Genomic DNA, 19,552 nt, shown 5'->3' with positions numbered 1-19,552 from the left:
CGCTCTCACGTCTGAACATGAAGAGAAGGGAATCCCAAACACATTCGTCAGATGAACTGCACAAATATTGGTTAACAAATAAATGATTTCAGTTTTGCTTTTATTTATTATATTATTGCCTGTATTATATTAATTTCCTGCAGCTCCCTCACAAACCTACCTGTAGAACCAAACTAACATGTCATGAATACTGAATGCTTATTTCTAGGTAGAAAAGAATTGTAATTTGGGAAACTATGTAAACTTATTAACTAATTTATTTCAGGATATTTTTATTTTTTAATTTTTAATTTATTTTCCATATTTGGTCATTTTGATTTTGTTTATATTTAAAAAAAATTGCCTGTTTTTTATTATATACCTATTTTGTTTTGTTAGTTTATTTTAATAATTGTAACAAGATTATTATTATTTTTTTTATTATTATTATTATATTAATGTTAACATTTGTTTCAAGCAACATCTAGTATATATAAATACCATTACAGTGTACTTTTTTTTTTTTTTTTTTTTTTTTTTTTTTTTTTTATGTGCTATTATATCATATTTTACGTGCTTTTTTATTTGGGTTAGATTTAAAATTTTAGTACCTACACTTTTCAAATTAGATGTATTCAATTAGAAGTTTTTATTTCAATTATTGAAAACCATTTTAATAGTTTTATTCACCCACAACAACTTTGAAGCAAAACCTAAATGAAATGCAGACTGCTGGGTTTTTTGGCTGTGATCGTATCACTGGATGTGTTCAGGGAGGAGGACGAAAACAGACAGAGGTGTTTTGCAATGTTCTTCTCAAGCACTGCTGAGATGATTGTGGCCTGAGGTCAAAGCAGAACGTTATGAGATCCGTCTTTGGAAAAATCAATCCCGCCACTAATCAGTGTGTTTTGTGGAGCTGAAATCACGGCGGTGAAGTGGCGATTCATTAGAGGAGAGCGTGAGGTAGCTGTGGGGCTCAGCTGGGATAAACCTACAGCGGGTCAGGTGAGGGCGGTCTCTTAAGTGCCATCACAAACACACAGATAGGGATGATCTGTCGTCCAAACCTGTCCATCTGAGGCTCCGTGGAGGGAAGAGTTACAGCCTCCTCTGCTCCGTTCAACTTCCTTCGACTTGCTTTTGTTTTTCTGTGGGACACGGGTTTTGAGTTTAGTAGTGCTTAGTGCAGTCTATTATCTGAACGCATCATGGAAAATTTCAGAGTATTGAGTATTGAGTTTTTTTATTAGTGTTTCAACGGCGAGGAACGTTTGATTCATTTGCCAAAATCTATTCAGACTGTGAATCAGAGCTTGAATTGATTCAATGATTCATTCGTGTCATCACACAGTCTACAAAGAAGTCATGTGCACTTTTTTTTTTTTATTTAAAAAGCTGTAGTAAATAATCACATATTATTGCATTATTATTTTACATGTTATTTAGCTTTAATTGAACATGATTGAATCGTTATCGAATTTAAATGTTTTTTTTTTTTCTTTTTATTCCAATGGATTTTTCATTTTAATTAAATGTTATGTGAGAAGTAACGTATTAATAAAATTAATAAATTATTAATTTATATATGTAATATTGGTTTAAATAAACTAAAACTAAGTATGTTTGTAGTAAAACAGTTTTTATTATTATTATGATTATTATGTTGTATGCATCTGATTTTTTTTTTCCTGAATTTGAGGAGCCACGATTTTTAACGAGATATTAAATCTTAAGTAAAATACATTAATACAATTTATGAATTAATTGTTAAATATTTAGTAGTCAACATTTGACAAGTGGATTAAAAAAAGAATGCGTTTTGGTTTTAGGTTTTGAATTGTTGTAATAAATAAATTAAATTTGAATAAATAAATGAAAAAGATTATTGTACTTTATTGCATTAAGTGTTTTTTTTTTTTTTCAGTTTAATGTGAGAAATAAAATAAAATGAATTACAAAATAAATATTATAACGTTGCCACACTGTTTACCATTTAGCGAACTTAAAAAATCGATTAAGTAATTATTTCATAAAGTTCAAAAATGTAATAACTAATTCAAAACACAAAAAAAACGTTCACGGTGCGATAAAGTATATCTGAAACGTTTATGGAAAATTTGAAACCAGCTTTCTGCAGGAACTGATTCAAGTAGCATTGAGTTGACGTAAGTAGCTTCAACCTTGTTTTCTTTCCTCTGTAAAATTGACTCGAGTAGGCGCTGGAAAATTCTGCCGCTTTAGGGATGTGCGTCTGAAATAACTCCAGTAATATCCTCTCTCGTCTTGGAGCTGCATAAACGGCACTTAGCGGGATGAGAGCGATGCCTGCGGTGCCGAGAGAGAATATCTGTTCCGTCAGCTCTTCTCGCCGCTCGCAGAGGTGACGCCAAGGTGAAGGCAGACTTGCAGAATGGTTGGAAATCATTGATATTCTGACTCACGGGCTGCAAATGGCTCGGTGGCAGATGGAGTCTTTGTCAGTGAAGAAAAATGGCAGCGAGGGAGTAGCGGCGCTGATTCTCCCCCCCCTCCGCCGACGAGCGAGTATGGATGACCTTCCTCGCTCGGGGGAATCCAGCGCCACTACTTGATCAATTAGCAGTCTCTCTTTGTTTACCAGGGATGTGGAAGAGGATCAGATTATGCAGTTTTAGGACGGGCTGTGAGCGTGTTTAAGCTGTATTAGAGTATATTACACTTTGTCAGTAGTGAAATAAAGAAATCTTTTTGAATGCAGCAGCGGTTTGGAAAAGTTTGATTCATTTGCACGTTGCATCCGTTTGATCCGTCGATCTCAGTAAACGGTGGTTTCATGATTTATTCACAGAAAGCTCAAATTTTCTGCGTATGCGGATGTTTTAGTAAAAAATTATTGTTACATTATTACATATTGCATAATTTTTCTTTTTGCAACATAAGCATCTATTAACAAAGACATGATTTCCACTGTTTCTTACTTAACTAACACAAGAAATAACAATATTAAATAATTTCCATAAATCAAAATGATAATTCTTCTAATTTGGGTGAGCGATCTTGAGCCATTTTGGCACAAATAAATATTAGAGAGAGAGAATAAATTAAATATGTTTTAAAATTTTTTATTTATTTTTTTATTGCTACATTGAATTTTTTTTTTTTTAATTAAACCTATACATTAAAGCTATTTTTTCTTCTCTAATTTATAATGAAGCGAGGTTTGTTGCCTTTTTTTTTTTTTTGCTGCATTAAATGTGGCACAGTTACATTTATGCGTAAGGGTACTCTCATTAAAGCAGTGTTAATCTTTAACTCCCAATCACCCGCACAATTATGCCTTTTTGTATTTGTGTGAAAGACGGTACGGTAAACAATGTGCCGTTGAATTTAAAGAGGAAAAAGGGAATTGTTTGCTTCTCTTGTTTACCCTGTCTTGTTTAACAATTAGCATAATTAATGGACTAAACTATCCCGATCATTAAACAAGATTTTTAATGGATTACATTTAATGATTTAAAGGCTCTTTTATGGAGTGAAGTAATTACCCAGCATTCACTGTTCAAACACGGAGCACGTTTTTGCGCTGCTAGGTGAAGGAGAGATTAGGCATGCTGTGCATTTGAATCTTTTTTTTTTTCTCTCTCTCCATCTAAACAGATTTGTTCGGTAACATGATGGTTACGTGACTGTTTCAGGTTTACAATCATACAAATATTAGTTGTAATTCCTCTGACATCCATATTCCATGTTGAGAATGGGAAATCGATGAAGAGAAACAGCGGTGCTGGAGCACTGAATAACATCTAGGCTCTGGTGTAATGTGCATGTATCTCAGGTTGATGCTTGATTTTCATTAGCGGCCTCATTGTCATGCGCGCTGTGTCTTCCTGCACCAGAATGCACATTGTGTCGTACTGCGGCTTGTCATTGTTTGAAAATTGAGTGATTTTATTTTATCTATGTATTTTTTTTATGTTGTTATTCAGGGAAAAATGCAAGATTCTGTGGTATATTTATGATAGGATAAATGTAATGTTTTTTCTTCCCAGAAGTCTATATCTTAGATTTGAGAATATCATCAAAGATAAGGAATAAATAGAAGAAACTGATAGGTTTTTTTAATTTGGTGAACGTGTATGTAATGTAATGTAATATAATAAGAATAAAATATCTATGACATATTTAATTTAATTATTTTTTGTTCTGTCACACCATAGGACACATTCATACTTTAACTACCCATCTATAGTTTATTTGCTAAATAAATAAATAATTAAAAAAATAAAATATATATATATATATATATATATATATATATATATATATATATATATATATATATATATATATATATATATATATATATATATATATTAATTTAGTTAGTATAATAGTTAATTTTTTTCTATTTTAAATTTATATTATTATATTATATATTATTATATTTAAATCATGCTTTTATGTTTTGTTAATTTGCTGTTTAGTTATTTCTTTGACTAGGTAAAAACAAACAAACTGCAGTTTGAGTAATTAGAATGGACAAAAAAATTAATAAAAATGTGTGTGTGTGTGTACTGTGGAAATTGTACTTTTGGTCTTAAAATTATTTAGCTGTATTTATATAGCCATATATTTGGTTCTACAAAATTATCTCATGCAACAGTTGGACTCTTGGATTTATTTTTATATAAACCGTTTATTGTCACCAAGAATAATCCTGTTTTCTCAGTTGCACGAGTGTGAGGCTGCAGGTGACAACAGAGCTGCAAACTAGCCGTCCAATCATATCGCATCCTTCTGAATAAATCACTTCAGATTATAACTGGTGATAAATGCGCTTGGTGTTTTCTCTCATGTAGCATTACTGGAAGATGTTTAGTTTCTGTGCCTGGAATCAGCTGTGTGCATCTAGGGATATCTTACAGCGACCTGTGCAATGACGGCTTTTCCTGTAGATTTTACATCAAGCCACAGACAAGCTGATGCTATTCATAATTTGTTTTTAAAGGGCTGTATTTTTTAACTACGCGTCTTAACGTTTGCAGTCATTTGCGTTAAAGTGGCACTATAATGTGATGAATCCTTCACGGTGTAACAAGCACGCAACGCTCTTGGCAGCGCTCTCTGCTCTTTAGAGATGAATGAGCGTTGGCCAAGGGCAGTGCCAGTGTGTTTGATGGTGTTGATGATTTATGATTACTTTAACAAGGCAATTGGTTCCTTAGCATTTAAACAGCAGCAGCGCACGCTTTACTGGAATACTTCAATGAGCTGTTGACACAAGATGGGCTTTGTAAAATATATATATATATATATATATAAGCATTACAGTTGTGCCGTTCAAAAATTATGCTAGAGCTAAAGTTGTAAACTGTAAAATGCATATGATAAAATAGCTCAAGGTATTATTATGTTGTTATTATTATTAAAAGGAATGGTTCAATCAAAAGTAACCAGCCTTGTGTCGTTCAGGATGTAGATGTGCTTAAACGTATTTGGTGAAATTAGGATGACATCAACTATGCACCGATGCTCTGTAGTGAATGGGTGCCGTCAGATTTAGAGTCCAAACAACTGATTAAAAACATCGCGGTAATCCACACCACTCCAGTGCATCCGTTAACGTCTCGAGAAAGTGAAAAGATGTGCGTTTAAGAAACGAATCCACCATTAAGGTGTTTTTAACTTCACGCTGTAGCTCCTGGCTAAAATAATCTATAACAACACACTTTATCCAGTGGAAAAGGTCCATCTCCTGTTTTCTCTCTCATCAAAAGCCACCCGTTTTGGACCGTGTTGGTGCTTTATGTATATTTTTCTCCTCCTTTAGAAGATATTCCCTTTTTTCAATATAGAGTAACTTTATTACAGATGTCTTGATGTATTTGTTTTGTCAAGACGTGAACAGGAGTGGTGGGGGTTACTCGTTTGGACTCTGACGGCACCCATTCACTGCAGAGGATCTGTTGGCGCGCAGACAGCGTTACGCTACATTTCTCCAAATCCGTTCCCATGAAGAAACGAGCTAATCTACATCTTGGATGGCCTGAGGGCGAGTCGGTTTTCAGCGAGTCTTTGTTTTTGGGCGAACTTTTACTTCAAGTGCGACTAGCCGCAGATGCGCATCCATTTAGAGCGACGTCTTTGCATTAACGGCTCCGAGTTACTTCGGTCACAGAGACCACTGAACACGGAGTAACTGAAGTCTGAACAGAATGAGACGAAACTCTCCGAAGACGAGCGGCGACCGTATTGAACCGCAGCTGCTGTGGTTTCTCGTCTTCCGCTGGAGACTGGCGAGATGTTTCGGAGGTTAAACTTGATTTACTTTGAACATCTGTCTGAAGCAGGTGCGAGGGGGTGAGCGTAGCGCGTATCAGGGGAGTTTTCAGCCTGATGAAAAAATAAATATGGGGGTTTCGCAGGGCCGCTTGGCGCTTATGAAATCTAATATTTAGGGCCTTCAGCGCAGTAAAAGATCCTTGGCGTTTTATTTATTGCTCGTTTAAATGGAGGTAGATTTACCTTTTTAAAATTCGCGCTCCTCATACATGTCTTGTGAATTTTAATAGTTTATTTTGGTAGTAAGTAACGGGGTTATTTATGGCTAACTAAAATTTTTAACACAATTTTTTTTGGGTTCCGCACATACGTTAATTTTATAAATGAACTAAAACCAAATACAAAAGAAAACCCAGCTAATAAATAACAAACTCAACAAAAATGACTCTGAATTACACTAAAATTAAAGCTTATTAATATTATTTGAAATGCTAACAAAAATTATACACTAATTATACCATATCTGTAAAACATTATTTTCATGTTTAATTTTGTCTGGGTTGTATTTTCTTCAATTGCATGTAGTTTTTGTTTTTAGGGGCTTCACATAAACTATAAAATGAGAAGTAACTTTTCTGTCCTAGATATCCATGTATTATTTTGTCACAGAACTACTGCACTAAATAAAAGGAAGTATCAGATCACTGATCTCTTTGTTCATGCCTTTTGTGAGCTTTATTTTTATTATATATTTTTTTTAATCGTACTCATTACTGTCTGAAATGTGCAAATAACCAGCGCCACCGTTAATTCATTGTCATGGGAGCCTGCTTTATTTGCTGTGGCTTTCTGTTGCAATAAACAAGTGAATTTTCCCACTTGTGACCTTTTTATAAAAGTCTGTTCAAGGAATAATAAAAAGTGTTAAACTAATAAATATTTATGCTTTTTTTTTTAAGTGCGATGGCAGCTCATTGGGTCGGTGTCATTTCAGCTCAAAAACGAACCAAAAAATAGCTCAATAAAAAATATGTAAAATTAAATAATGTTTAGTCCATATGACAGACTTCTTATTTACGTGCATTTATTTTTTTTCTAACAACACTGTCAAATACTGTTTTATTTTTGTGCATGTGTCATATCCAAACAAGTCATGCAACTTTAATATAAATATTGGAAATGATAATTTAAAATTCTCTAAAAAGTCATATAGTATATAATACTCCAAACCTTTTTTTTTTCCCCAAACATGTTCTGAAAATCCTTATTAATTCTGAAAAAAAAAAAGCCCGTCATTCCAAACCTTTTTATTTTTTAACATTTGTTCGATTATTAATTTGAGTTACATTTTTCCGTTTTCCGCTTTAATGTTTGAGTTTTTTTTTTTTTTACAGAATGCTTCTTTTCTTCAGAGAGGCTCTCTCTTATAACACAACAAAATGTCAAATAAAAGCAGAGTTATTTGCTTTTTGTTGTAAATGGGATTACTTTGACTCCATAATGGAGGCCTAGTTACATCAACCCGACTCCCTCTTTGTCAATAAAGTAGCGTTTAGAAACAGCTAAAGGCAGATATGGCCCAAACCTGAAACCTGGCTTCTTATATTATGAACAAACAATACCAGACCCTCCTTTCATTCCGTGGCACCTGAATATAAATGACTCTTCCCACTTTTATCCGTGAACACTGTTTTCTCACCCTATGTGTCATTTAAATTGAATCCCTCTGTGGATATGGAAAGAAAAGCTGCTTTTTTTTATCTCTAGCCTAATAAGATCTGTCTGCTTTTCAACCACACACTGTCTGTTCGGCTTGGACTTGTTCGGTAACCAATTAGAGACATGTTGAATCTTAACACCAATCACGGTTTGGAATATTTGAAGAAGTGTCTGCTCGAGTTTATATTTGCAGTAATTGCAGGCGCATGTACGGTATACTAGAGCAGCGGTCCGTTTGTAATCATGCTGATGGGAGAAAAGGGGCCGTTTTTAGGTACTCATGGGAGAATGTACCACTGTGGTTGTTTTTGCATGTGACGGTTTCATCAGAACTAATTTCCGCGGATCAAGCTCATATCCTCCTGGGGTTTGAATCTGTTGCAGAGTGTAAATTAAAACCGTCTTCGTGAGGTTGTGAGCTTTTGCTCTTCATTGGCAACACAAAATCATTGCAATATAAAGACATTTAAATCAAGAGTCACACAGGATGCTGCAACGTTTTACCTTTATTGACTCCAAAAAAATAAAATCAAATAAAAATAATAGAATTAAGCTCACTGTCAATATGTAAATGTGTCCATTTAAACACTTAATATATTTTAATGTTTCAAATTAATTATACATTTTGTTTAAAAATTGTAATACTACTGCTATTTCTGTTACTATTACTACTAATGATAATTTAATATTTAAAGATTTTATTAAAAAAGTTGTGCAAGATATAATGTATTAAAAATAAGGGAAATAATTAAAAACATTGTATCTGTTTCATAACTTATTTTTCTGTTTATATAATAGACTAAAATCAACAAGTAATCAATTTCTATTTTTTTATTTTTTTGGAGTCAAGGTTTGTTACATTTGATTTAAATATACTTAAATATATTATTATTTTATTAACATGCATCATTATGCATATTTTGTCATATGTGATTATATTAGAATGGTACGCCAAATTGTTAAATTATGAAAATGCGTTTACAAATTACAAATATTATCTGTTCTAGAAATGATTTGTCTACATAAGTCTTGGCTCCAAAAAAAAAAAAATATCATATTTTAATCTTCATCTGATTTTAGTCTACATTTTGAGCCTATGCATGTGTGAGTTATTCTTATTTTAACTTTTAAATTTAGTGTAATAATGTAAATCTAATTAATAATAATTAAATTTATCTATTAATAAATGTTGAAACGAACAAAAGTTGTAAAGCATTTATTAATATTAGTTAATGTTAACTGCTGAAACCATAATGTAAAATGTCTCTAAGACCACCTTTATGTTAATTTAGAAGTCAAAATTTAGCATTTCATATTTGATCCTATTTTGTCAACATGCTTGTCCTCCACATTTCAGTGGAAGTATTAATGTAAACGCTCTCTTGCTGAATGGAGAGTTTTTCAGTATCGCTCCGTTTCTCTCTCCTTTCTACGAGATTCGCTCCAGTACTCTCAATAACTAATTTCAGCAGTCGTCCACATAAAACATGCATCCTTGGATGAGAGCCGAGGCAGAAAATTCCTTCAGATTCGCTCTAGTCTATGCAAACTCTTATTCTCAAATGACTTTTAATGGAATCGAGGTTATAATTTTAGTTTTGGGGTTTTTTTTCCACTGAAAAAAGAAGGGGTACTAAATATTTGTGCATTTAGTTTTAAAACGCATCCTAATATATCCATGGAAAAATACATAAATATTTTCTGTGTGTTTTGAATTTTATATTCTTTTATATGATTGAAAATGTTGTTTATTATTAATAATAATAATAATAATAATAATGATAATGATAATAATAATGCTGCTACTACTAATAATGTTTAGATTAAAAGTTTGTATTTTATTATATTAAAATGTTTAACACATGAGTGTGCAATAATGAATTAATTTATATTAAAAACAAAAAACGAAATAAGAATTAAATCCAGAAATCAAATTATAAATAAATGCATTATTTCTATGCTATTTTATACGACCCTATTTATTCATTTTGTTTTTAAAATTTTTAAATCATACTTTTTAGAACTGGTTGATTGGTTGAAATGATGCTTAGAGAGACAGACAGATATTATATTATATTCTTATTATAATCTATAATATAAACTCCACCACCAGTGGACATTCATGTCACTACTGTTCACCTTGATCTTGATGTCGGTCTCAAAGTTATATTGACCCTTTAACCCTCTCCTCTGCTGACATCTGAAGCGTCGTCCATCCAAGCGGCCTGCTGATGTCCTTGTGCTTGAGGAGCTATTGAGGGTCAGCTATTAAATACATCACAGCTGACCGAGAGTTAAACAAATGTTACTTTTTATTATTATTATTACTTATCTACAATCCGCTAACCCTATGTCAACACAATTGGAGTGCAAAAAACCCTGAAAAGCAGACTACACTTTTTCTCTAAAGAAAGATTGGTGTGTGTGTGTGTGTGTGTGTGTGTGTACATGTATGCGTTTTATTTATTTTGTAATAATTGTTTCACAGACGTCATCGTCACTTTTCTCTTTCTCTATGAATATGTTATGAAAACGACTCTTTCACCACAACATCAACAGTATTGTTTTTCTTTCTTTTTAGCAAAGTTCTGGGGCTATTGAATGAAATACACATAAAATGTTCATTAATTCTGGAGAAAAAAAAAGAGATTGTTGATTTTAGTCTGTTACATTTTAGACACAGAAATTAGGAAACATTTAGTGTTGAATGTTAAGATAAATGCATAGAAATATATGTCTTAAGGGTGTAATTAAAAAAAGAAAACATTAAATATGTCCAACCCAATAGACCCACCACTTTTTTTATTTTGTTTCTTTGTTGCAAAAGCTTTTATTTTATTTTAATATATTTATTTTTATATTATATTTTTATATTTGTGTGTATATATGTATGTGAATTTTGTTCATTTTTTTCCTATGTGCTTTTAAGTTGCATTTAAAAAAAAAAAAAAAGTATTTTTTATGAATGTAGTGATTGGAGATGGGCAGTGAAGATGGCGCGGTTCTGCTCTTCTGCGTCTTCCCTCCGTTTCGTTTCGAACTCTCCGTTTTCCTATCTGTGATTGCCTGTCATTTATATTCCACCTGTTTTCATGCAAATCATCCTGCTGCACAGGAAGTGGCTTTCTGTTGTTTTCGTGAAACGCGCCTGTTGACTATTTGCTATTGTGATTGAAGTTTAAATTATGCAAATGATGCATTTGTAAGACTTGGCTTTGTTAACATTGTTCCTCAATATTGTAGCGATGCGTTTTCCCTCTCTGACAAAGTTAGACGAACATTTCCAATCATTTCTTCAGTGTTTTCTGCACATAAAATCATGGGCCGTGGCTTGAAGAGGAGTTTTTCAATGGTTTATTATTAAGATGTCAAATGGTTGTAGTGTAAAAACACAAATATGTGATCGGTCAGTGTTCATGATGGTCATACAGTCTTCTCCTGTCTAATAGGGCAGTTTTTGATGAGATTAACATTTTATTATTATTATTTATTTATTATTATTATTATTATTATTATTATTATTATTATTATTATTATTATTATTATTATTTTATTTTTTTACTTTACTTTTGTGCTTGTTCCTGAAAGGTTTATTTTTATTTTTATTTTTTAATAAAGATATTTTAAAATATTTTATTTGTAATTTTACATTTCTAACAAAATTAATGTATAAATAAATATAAAAAGTAAAATGATAATACAAAATGTGCTATCTTTTTTCCATATTTTTTTATATTTTAAAGATTAAAATATTGTAAACCAAACAATATTAAAAGAAAAATGTTTTTAAACAGACGTAAGCAGTTTTTGTTATAAAAATTAAATGTAAAAAAAAAAATCACTTGGTAATTTTGGATTTTTTTTTTTTATTAAATGTAAATTAAATAATTTTATTAAATTAAAATATTTTATTAATTTTTTTTTATTTATTTTTTTCATTACACATACCTGAAAAAACGCTTTCCTAAAATTACTTTCTTTTGTCTTTCTTTCCATCTGTGTCTTCAAAACGCGTTGAGAGATTTTAATGAAAGTTATTAAAGCGGCCCCGTCCTTCATTGATCAGCTGCCCATTTAAGACTTTCGTGGGCTTCGGTTTTCAATTTGACATAAATGCCTGTAATTTAGACTAATTACTCTAATGATCTTCAGGAAAAGGCTGTAATCTCACAAAAGACATGCTAGTATTCAGCGCGCAGTAATTTCCCATCCACTGAATTCAGCAGAGGCCGAGTTGAGCCGAATTCTCCACTTTCTTGCTTTTGATTAAAAATAAATTGGATGTTTGCGCTGGTGTTTCATGACCCTAATTTGGATCTTCATCTTGTCTTATCAGACACGTATGATGGTGTGATGTCACCAGAGGCAGAAAAGCAGCCGCTGTAAACAAGCGTTTGTGTAATCAGGTGTAATAAGCCTGGAGTAATTGCGTCTCACAAGTGTTATCTGCAATTTTCTCTTTCTCGGTGAGTCTTATGAAAACACATCTCTAGGTCATGTTTCAGAACAAATATGAAGAAAATTAGTTCCGTGACAATTATGCATGTTTTTAAAGTCTTATTTGTATCTATATGCATCGTGACTTTTTTTTTTTTTTTGTTTGTTTCTAGAAATATCCATTATGCGTAATGTACTTCGTTTTTGTATAATAGAAAGAAATCTATTTTTAAAATGTATATGAATTAAATTAAATTAAATAATATAATTACAATTCTCAGACTTGTATAATTTAACCAAAAATAATGTATTAATTCTATACAGTTGCAATAAAATGTAATAATTATATAATTATAATAAAAAAATACAAATATATTTAAAAAGTAAAAATATTGCTTATTCCTTTTACATCAGCAATTTTTTAATTTTTTTTTTTTCATTCTTTTCAGATGTTATGAAATGCTTTCACTGATTGTAGGTTCAAACTGGTCGTATATCAATATTAGGAGTGTGTTCTCAAAGTTTCCTTAAATTTCCTGTTCTTTGTGAAATGCAAGCGATAATAAATGGGATGAAAGCACTGGCGCTGTGCAGCGTCGGTGCTTTTAGACGGAGTAATAATATCACTTTAGATCCTGACTCCGCTCTCTCTGCTCTAATGTAATGAAACAGCAGGGTCACATGACTTTAACCTGCTCTTTTCTTCATAAACCAAACCGATTTTGAATGAGAACTTTCTTTTATGATTTTCAATGTTATTTGTCATTGTCCAGAATTGTCACGTCTCCAGTGAAGTGGTTTAAGTCTTCTCGGCTTCAAGTCAGGGTCGTTGCTGTGACCAGAGGCTCGAGCAGTAATTCTGATCTCTTCCGAAAACAAATCATCTGATTGGTCATGCCATGTTCAGTGTTTTTTTTTTTTTTATTAATTTAGCAGAAGCCTCTATCCAAAGTGACTTACAAAGGAGGAGTGCAACAAAGTGATTCATACTAAAGAGGCAATAACATGATTAGAACTAGTCAATAGCAGAAGGATGCTTTCATCATCATTTTCATATTATATTGTTTTTTATGTAATTGTTCATAGTCATCAACAAATAATACTAAAATATTATTAATGTATACATTAAGCATAATAATAATAATAATAATAATAATAATAATAATAATAAATAATAAATTATTATTATTATTATTATTATAGGAATTAATCATAAATAATTATAACCATTTTTATTTCCCAGTGCCTATTATCGTTGTTTGGTTTTATACCTATAAATATTATACATAACTATTTTAATTACTAATTCTAATATTATTATTATTATTATTATTATTATTATTATTATATTATAGGAATTAATCATAAATAATTATAACCATTTTTATTTCCCAGTGCCTATTATTGTTGTTTGGTTTTTATACCTATAAATATTATACATAACTATTTTAATTACTAATTCTAATATTATTATTATTATTATTATTATTATTATTATTATTATTATTATTATTACTTATATTTAACATACGTGTTAATTACTAATCCTATCTATATCATCATCTTGTTGTTTTTGTTATTATTATGTAAATATTATTATAATTACTATTTTAATTACTAATTCAATTCATATTATTATTATTTTTATTATTATTATTTAGTTTATGCTTTGAAATATTATACATTAGTGTTAATTACTAATTCTATTTATATCTTCATCTTATTTTGTAGTAGTTATAAAGTATCTAATAATATTTATAGAATTATTATATGAAATATTATTATTCTTAAGCTGTTAAGAGACTATTATTAAACGAAACGAAAAGCTGTTTTTGGTTGGGGATCTCCAGGCTCCTTTGGTTCTTGTTGTTTGGTGTCTTTACTTCCTGTTTTGCTCAGACTCGTTGTAAGTGTCAGAGTCGTGTGAGCGTAAAGAGCGCGGCCTGACCTCGGCCGTCAAAGCCACTGCTATTCTTTATTCCTCTCCTCTCATCTGTCTGTGACTCGAGCGAGCTGTGCTTTGATCCTGCAGCGAGATGTGATAAGAATAGAGGAAAACCTCTTAGAACTTGTTTGTTGTTGTGTTTCTGATCCTGCGTGTTTTATGGTGGATGAGTGTGTGATGTTCGTCAGGAAACTGAAATCAGAATAATCATAAATCAATCGCTTAAAAAAAAAAACACTTTGCAATAAAGTTAACATTTCCTAGCAATGAGTAATAAATTATATTGCATTATATGACTCTATGTATAATTATATAATATTAAATTGTCTCTTAACGTTGTTAAAATTAACTGGGATTAATAAATGCTTTAGAAGTATTTTCCATTTTTAGTTAACTAATGTAGCAAACTAATGTTAACTAACAGCTTTATAATAAAGTGTTACTTAAATATAAAAATATAATGATGGAAAATTAATAATGATACATAATATAATTATAAATTGTATCTTTTTTTATTTTATTTTTTTTTACAATTAATCCCTGTTAGATTCTCATCACTGTAATTAGTATTTTTTTATGTGTGCGTGTGTATTAAACAGTTTTTTTATATAAATATGAAATAAAAATATTATGCAATATTTAAATTTTATTTAAAATTAAATTAAATCATATGAATGTATATATTAAAATAAAACATGCATTTAAAAATCTAACATGATTCACCAATAATAAATGCATTTATTAATGATTTGTCATGGAAGAACCGTTACATTTTTTTTTTTTTTTTTTTTTGATTAAAATAAATTCTTTTGATTTTAGGGTGACACACAGACATGTTTTTGAGAGTTCATCCAGTGGCATTTCAGCATTTAGCGACATTTTAAACCGTGCAACATTTTCTGGTGGACTCTTGTTAACAAACACAAGCAGCTGCCGGTCACTCAAGACACACGTTTGCTCGGGATGTTTTCTCTTCCATCACTTTGACTCTGTCATGTGTTGTTCTTCACCAGCAGCGTGTTTCTCATCAACTGTGTGTCAATATCTGCTGTGCTCCACGTCAGATTAATTCAGCAGTTCCTGCTCATTAAAGCCGTCATCAATTTAAACGAACAGGACCTCTCTCTGTTGTTCATTTGTAGTCAAGACACCCTTTTGTTTGTAGGCTAATCTCGTTATTATTACTAGAAATTCATCTTTTTAATGTCTTTTTTTTTATGCATCTAATCATTACACAAATACAAATGTTATATCCAGTACAAGTAAAAATGTAGTAAATATGACAAAAATAAAGTAAGTTATATCTGTGCATACCAGTAGCTAATTAATTAAAAATGCAAATATTTGGCATATATATATATATATATATATATATATATATATATATATATATATATATATATATATATATATATATATATATATATATATATATATATATATATATTTTTTTTTTTTTTTTTTTTTTTTACTTTTTTGCATATATCTATGCATTTTATCCATATGTTTTGTCATTTAATTTTTCCTTTTAATGCATTGGTATTATTAGACTGCAAAAAGCTAATTGACCCACGCACACCAAATTAGTAGCTAATGAAATATTTACTCATTTTTTATGTGTCTAGTTTTCTTTTGAATAAAGGATGTGATGTAAATATGCTCAAAAGCAAATCGTGTTTAAGATTTCACCGAGGAAGAAAAAGCATTACGGAAATTGAAACTGATTTTAAATATGCATGCAAATATCATTAGGTTGTTTAAAAGATTTTTTTTTTATGTGTGTCAGAGCCGCCCACAGAAGACCCGTATCCCTTCTTTTGCAGTCCGTATAAAATCACAAATTATTTTGCTTGTCAGTCTGTGTGATTTGCCGTAATGCAGATGCACCCTAAGCGATAATGATGCTGACATTTACATTCTGTGCACTGCTACAAGATTTAAACACTTACTGGAAGTTTGTTTTAATGCTGTTCTACACTTTATTAAATGACATTATGGCCATAATCATTCAATTAAAATCTGTAGTATAATTTTTAAACTTTTATTTATTTAACTTTGCATTTTTAATACCTTTTTTTTTCCTTTTTTTTCCCCTTTTTTTGCATTATTGCATTTTATAACATATGTAAAATAAATGTAAAAATAATAAAAACCTTTATGATGTATAAAAATTTGATTTGGTTCATTGTATTGTGAAAGTAAATTGTTTTAATTTCAGAAGCAATGGACTATGTATTATTTAATAATAATAATAATAAGTTATTTTAAATAATAATAATAATAATAATAATAATAATAATAATATTGTTTTAATAAAGGGTAAAAGAAAAAAACATCATGTGTAAACCTTATAAAACTGCATAAAATTTATGCATTTTTTTCTTTTTGGTTTTGTCAAAATGCAAAAAGAGGGAAAGGATTTATGCTCTTAAGAAAAATGTTTTATAAATACACATTCATATGGTTTTATAGTAAGATATGAGTGTCCTTTGCTTCATTTAGAGTGTGCATGGACTGAGGGCCATTTGAATGATTAGAAATGAATAAGATGATGCCAAATGGATGTGGTTCTTATTGTTTGTGATGTTGTTTGTCAGATATGGAGTCCCCGACCTCCAGTCAGACCTCCATAAGAGCTCCAGCAAACCCAGAAAGCTCACCAACAGCAGCAACACACGGCAAGAGCGGTAAGAAACACACAGTTATACAGTCCAGACAAATTGATTCACGTGAAGAGCTAATTTATTAATGAACACCAACATAAGGTTTGTTGTTCTCGTTTAGCCTGTATGAAATCATCCAATCAGGTTGTCCTTTTTCTAAACACATTTTTTGCCTGGGTGAATGTCTGCTGTTGACGTAGACACTATCAGATTAGCCTGACCTCAAAATAATATGCAAATGTATACATTTAGATTTGTGCGTGGTGTTTTCTTTATTTTTTCCGTCCGTCTCCTTGCCTCTTTGTTCTCGCTCATGATAAGAAATGCCAAGAGAGAATCCGTCGTGTGTTCAGTGCAATTACTAGAGCTTTTCTCTCTCACTGATGAATAATGTGTTTGTGTAAAGTAGAAGAGAAATTCAAAGACAATCATACTCACAGATATTTTGTGCTTCAGATAACCTGTTTTGCCCAGAGTAATGAATTCAAAGCAAAAGTCAGGTGTGTGTGTGTCATCATTGTTTATATTATTAGTTTATATTGATTTTTAGTTTAAATTGTATGTATGTATATATGTGTGTGTCTGTGTGTGTAGAGAGAGACAGAGAGACGGAGTGAGAGAGACAGAGAGTGTGAGAGTGTGTGAGTGTGAGTGAGAGAGAGTGAGAGAGAGAGAGTGAGAGAGAGAGAGAGAGAGAGACAGAGAGACAGAGAGAGAGAGACAGAGAGAGAGAGAGAGAGAGAGAGAGAGAGAGAGAGAGAGAGAGAGAGAGAGAGAGAGAGAGAGAGAGAGAGAGAGAGAGAGAGAGAGACAGAGAGAGAGACAGAGAGACAGAGAGAGACAGAGAGAGAGAGAGAGAGAGACAGACAGAGAGAGACAGAGAGAGAGAGAGAGAGAGAGAGAGAGACAGAGACAGACAGACGGAGGAGAGAGAGTGAGAGACATAGACGGAGAGAGAGAGTGAGACGGAGAGAGAGAGACGTAGTGAGAGAGTGAGACGGAGTGAGAGACATATACACACTACTTATTTTTATTTACTTTTATAAAAACATTTGAAATGTTGCAACATAGTATTTATTTTTTTAATAGTCACATGTTATGTGTTTTATTATTATTACCTCATTTTTAGTGTGATGATCCCTTTTAGATAATAATTCATAAATCCACCGAGGAAAAGCTCAAGAGACTGACTAAACGGTGTAAGTTACTCTTGTGCAATGTATTTTTGTTTAACAAGAAAATAATAAAGGGGTGGAACAACGTTAAATAAATTTCGACGAAATTAATTAATTTCTGTTAATTTCTGGCTACATTACTGAAAGAGGAAAAATTAGTGAGTGGTAAAGCAATACATTTCACTTTTTCCTTTTTCTTTCTTTTTTTACTTCTTTCCTCTTGGCCGACAGTTTTGATTATTCCGCCGCTTGGAGTGCATTAATATTTAAAGGCTATTTGCAGATGTCATTGCCTCTCGCCGTGCAGATGAGGGGGGACAGCGGGAGGGGATGGAGACCAGGCTTCGGACCTTTCTTCCAGCCATTTATTTTCACCGTCTCGTCTTGTATCGACGGCAGGGCCTCAAAGGAGTTGACGCTAAATATGCAGCTCATTATAATGAGATTCAAAGCAAAGATGTGTCTTTTTTTTCTTTTTTTTTGGGGCCTGTAAACGGCCGTCACAGCAGCTCGGGGAACGAGGGTTTTTTCGTCTCTTGAAGGGGATTTTTCCTGCGTCCAGCTTTTGTGCTCGTACTCTATTCTTTGCGAATCCCTCAGGAGTTTTAGCAGTAAATGACTTCAGGAAAAAAAGCCTTCAGCCCTCTTGAGCAGCCAGGACAAAGGGGAATTCAGTGGTTTAGACAACACATGAATGTAGTCCATCTTTTTTTTCTAATTACATGGCTCTTAATTCATGCGTGTGGTTTATAGAAACTGTGTGTGTTACTGAAATACAGCGTTGTTGATTGATTGAGTGTTTTGGGTTATAACCCTCAAACCAGCATTACTGCATTTCATACAAATAATTCAAAAAATTAATATTAATAATAAAAAATGCTAATGTGCAGCTCTGCTGTGTTCATTTACTTTAAAAGAAATATTATTAATATTTATTATTCGAATCATATAATAAAATGTAACAACACTACACTTTTAAATATTTTAATATTAAATAGTAATAATAGATTATTTGTATTATTTTATAATAATGGGTTTTATTGTTGTTTTTTATTTTATGTTATTAATATTAAAATACAAAATCATTATAAAACAACAGCTACTGCCACTATTATTATTATATTATTATTATTATTATTATTATTATTACTACTACTACTGCTACTGTTATTATTATTATTATTATTATTATTATTACTGCTGCTACTGCTACTATTACTACTATTACTTCTACTACTACTTCTACTACCACCGTTCCTGCTACTATTACTACTATTATTGTTACTATTATATAGCCATATTGAGATACCACAGACTTTTGGCCATGTTAAAGAGACATAAAAGCAATTACAGCAAGTCTATAATCTTTA

General features: G+C 31.3%; 1 pseudogene; it reads left to right on the top strand.

The window, feature by feature from the left end:
- LOC122351757 overlaps positions 1–19,552 on the top strand; it is a 63,346-nt pseudogene that overhangs the window by 389 nt on the left and 43,405 nt on the right.

This window comes from Puntigrus tetrazona, chromosome 9 (assembly GCF_018831695.1).
Source record: "Puntigrus tetrazona isolate hp1 chromosome 9, ASM1883169v1, whole genome shotgun sequence".
NCBI lineage: Eukaryota > Metazoa > Chordata > Actinopteri > Cypriniformes > Cyprinidae > Puntigrus > Puntigrus tetrazona.
The sequence above is the reverse complement of the archived record's forward strand: the minus strand, read 5'-3'. Positions and strand labels throughout refer to the sequence as shown.